This window comes from Mizuhopecten yessoensis, unplaced genomic scaffold, assembly GCF_002113885.1.
Source record: "Mizuhopecten yessoensis strain PY_sf001 unplaced genomic scaffold, ASM211388v2 scaffold716289, whole genome shotgun sequence".
Taxonomy (NCBI): Eukaryota; Metazoa; Mollusca; class Bivalvia; order Pectinida; family Pectinidae; genus Mizuhopecten; species Mizuhopecten yessoensis.
The window spans coordinates 305,640-309,448 of NW_018480042.1; the positions used below are offsets into that span (position 1 = coordinate 305,640).

General features: G+C 32.2%; 1 protein-coding gene across 2 annotated transcripts in view; it reads right to left on the bottom strand.

Moving 5' to 3' along the window:
• Positions 1–2,444, bottom strand: part of LOC110442670 — a 16,187-nt gene extending 13,743 nt beyond the window's left edge. The window contains exon 1 of one of the 2 annotated variants that reach the window (XM_021486383.1): positions 2,355–2,444. The gene's annotated coding sequence lies outside the window, so the exon portion shown is untranslated. Of the gene's footprint in view, positions 1–2,350 lie in introns of both variants that reach the window. The other variant, XM_021486384.1, reaches the window with a different exon arrangement.
• Positions 2,445–3,809: the final 1,365 nt, after the last annotated feature.

Sequence of the window (3,809 nt, forward strand, 5' to 3'; positions counted from 1 at the left end):
ATATATATACCTTCTATACATCAGATTACACCTATACATCAAGTACATCTTGTATGCATGCACATATACATGAGGTATATGTAAGGTCCATATTCTCTGTAGGTAAGGTACCTCATCTATATAATAGTTGTCTGATTGGTTCATATTGACTGCATGCACAGGAAATATAACATGTTTGCTTGTGCTGGAGTTTCCCAATTATGTTCCCTTATTGTGGCATCTCAAGAACAAGAAGCACAGGCACATTATTAATAGCTCACCTGGAATAATATTTTTCATTAAAAGTTGTTGATTACCTCTTACCATACAGGAAATATTAGCTTGGTGATCTCAACAATTTCCATGTTATTACTGAAGGAGTAAGTCCTCAGGGATGGGGTGGGCTCCATTAGGGAGACAGGTATTACACATGTTATTACTACTACAGACAGGTATTACATATGTACAATGTATTTACTATCACAGACATGTATTACACATTTATTTACTATCACAGACAGCTGATATAACACATGCAATTACTTACTACGGAGAGGTTCTTATATTGCTATTGTTGGGGGGGGGGAGGCGGTTGAATGGAAAATAGTTTTATTTATTTATTTTCTCATTATATAAATATCTGTTTTAACATGATATCTTGTATTTGAATGGTAATAAAGTGCATGCTGTAAGTGTTACCATGTATCTGGCTTGTGTGAAATGCCTTTTAGGTCACAAAATACAATTGTATCTCTACAAAATATATCTAGTGATAAATATCTCAAAGACTTTAAAGAACATGCACCTGATGATGAAACATCACTAATCTGTATACATATGTATCAAATAATGAAATATTACTTCTTGTCTGTAAAAGTATAAGTAAATACAAGTTTATAACCAGTTTGAAACAATGAATTAATGTTCCTTACATTACAGTATATTGATAGAACATAGAATTACAAATACATAAGTATGTTCTTTAATATCTGTGATAGTTAAAACAATTTTATCTGAAACAATATAATTAAAGATACATAGCCTGTCTGTGATAATAAATACGGGTGTATGACCAGTCTGAAACAGTAAATAAAAAAATATGTTCCTATGTCTATCTATATGTTATATTCCACAGAGACCAAAATGACTTTAATGCGGTCTGTGATAAGCACCCGAACCAATAATAAATGTTCCTAATATGTTTGTTATAGTTAATACAAGTTTATAACCAGTCTGAAAACAATTAATAAATGTCAATTTCCTGTCTGTGAATTTTTACGGGTAATATTACAATTTAGGACTTTTTGTCTATTTTAACTTATGGCTGATCACAGCTCGATTTTTAAATGACGACGCTAAACGGGGTCCATGTTTACGTTTTTTCTTCTTCAAATTACCGATGTTAGTCAAATCAAACAATGATGATACTTTAAGATATTATTTTCATTTATTATTATTATTAAGTTATGGAATTGATTACGTCAATCAGAATGTTTTGGTAAAACCTGTATGCAGTATTGGAATTTCACGTGCACGCTAAGACAGGTTTTAAAGATGTGAAATATTATGCAGTGAATTATCTTTTCATTTATACATGCTACATCACTTAATCAATATGGTTTATATTTCGGCTTTAAAGGATTAAAACCATTTTGGGATTCCCTCCGGTCGTTTGCTCACACCGTGATGACTATATATATGATATAATGTTTCGATACCAAAAGAACACAGCTGATACAAAATCCTAGCAGGATTATACGTACTGCCGACTCTAAACGTTATCTTCTAAATATACATATTATGCTAAGACCAACTTTGACGATTTTAAGCTAAGGTGTCATGAATTATGAATTTCAGAAAATCTCGATATTCTGCCTCAATCTATTTTTGTCCTGCTCTATTGTGTATATAAGGGTAATGTTCCGTTTTTGTTTTATTTCCTTAGGAAAGCACACGTTAGTTATCAACATGTGTTCGCATAATAGTTAAAACGGGAGTGGAAATGAACAATAAAAAATGAGGGAGTAGAGGGGTGTGTGTGTGTTTGATGTCTATTTCTGGAGAAAAAGTAAGAGTGTTTGTTGGGTTTGCTTTATTGCTGTGCAGTTTTCATTTTAAACTTTGATAGACAACCCGACCCACCCTGATCAATAGTCAACACAGCAAGAACCACATTGATCGATAGATTGTCAGCACAGCAAGAATCAACTTGATTGCCAGGTGAATAACTTGGGCTACCTGACAATGACTGAGAGTATGGATGAATCTACATGTACGAATACCTTGATTCTAGGCAGGGTGATTCCGTCATTTACTGATTAACAATCTTATCTTACAAACAAAACAATAGCAGTTTAACAAACACACGTACTTACAAATCTGTGAAGGGGGTTTTCACGTATGTCTGTCAACAGCGACTTCTATTTATATAGGTCACCGTCGGCAGTCGAACATGTTCTGCCCGATTGCACACATATATGACTGCACACATGCATGTAAACAGGTGTTGAATCGGTGCGATTGAGCCAGATTAAGGGGACATAATAACTGGTTTGGAGCAGAAAAGTTCATATCTAGAACATGTTAAATTTAAGGTTATATATATTACATGTTATTTTGAGCCTGATCACCAATAGTTACGTGAATGCAATGGCCGTCGATATAATGAATACTGTGATTTCTAGTTACAAAGAAAAATGCTTTAGTTTGAGTGTGGTCCGTTATTTATTGTTATGGAACCCCTACTAGTGTATTTTTAATGCACTAATCATTAATTTATAGTACAAATCATATAATAAGTTGTCTATTATGTGTTGTTTAGCTTCATATTAGAAATGAATGCAATGTAATATCTATGTTTAAAATACTCTAGAAATAAATATCATTTCACTGTTAGCCCAATTACATATTAACGTGTTGAAATGTTATCAATTTGTAACCAAGTTAGATTAAACACAGGTTAGATCGATTAGTTTAACCCAGTAACAGTAGTGAGCGCAAATGCATTTCTAACACATTGTACTTATGTTACCTCAAAAAAGGTAAAATTTATTAGAGAAAGATTAAGAAACAATGGAAATGAGAAAAGGAACAACCCAAGTGCCACCATTAATCAGATACTTAATCCGAAAAATAATGTGCTACAAAGATAAATACTTACGAAACCACTATTAAAGGTATCGAAGTAGTACTGAGAGTTATGCAGGTACGTGGACTTGTAGTTTACAATATAATGTATTTCATATAAGGAAAAATGTAGCATAATATTCATTGCTTGTAATTCTCCGATTATTTGTCGCAACTTCATTGATGGAATTCTCGGAGATATCTTTTCGAGACGAATTCGATTGGTGATCTCATGAGGAATATTTTTTATTTAAAATTGTTTCAATTTAACAAGATGGTACACATATCCATTTTGTGTTATCAATCTCTACGATATTGGTTAAACATTATTTTATCAAGTCATCAACTGTCTGAAGTTTGGCAATGCCATCACAGAGTGGCGAAACAATAATGTATACAGCTTGTACAGATGTATACATGACCCTCATCTTCAAAAAGAAAGAGATATTATCATCAGTGTGTAGAAACATTTAAGATCAATAGAGAGAAACAAACATTTTACTCAAATATTTTTGTCTAAACTACATATCTAAACATTATATTCATTTTTTTTATCAATTCAACATTGATGTTTCAGATCACTTAGAATATCTCTTTATAACAACTGTCTTGTCGCAAAAAACAGATCTGTCGACAATTTTTCAAAACATAACAATAACGAAATTTCATTCTACTGTCAATATCCAAAATATCGTATTTTTTCT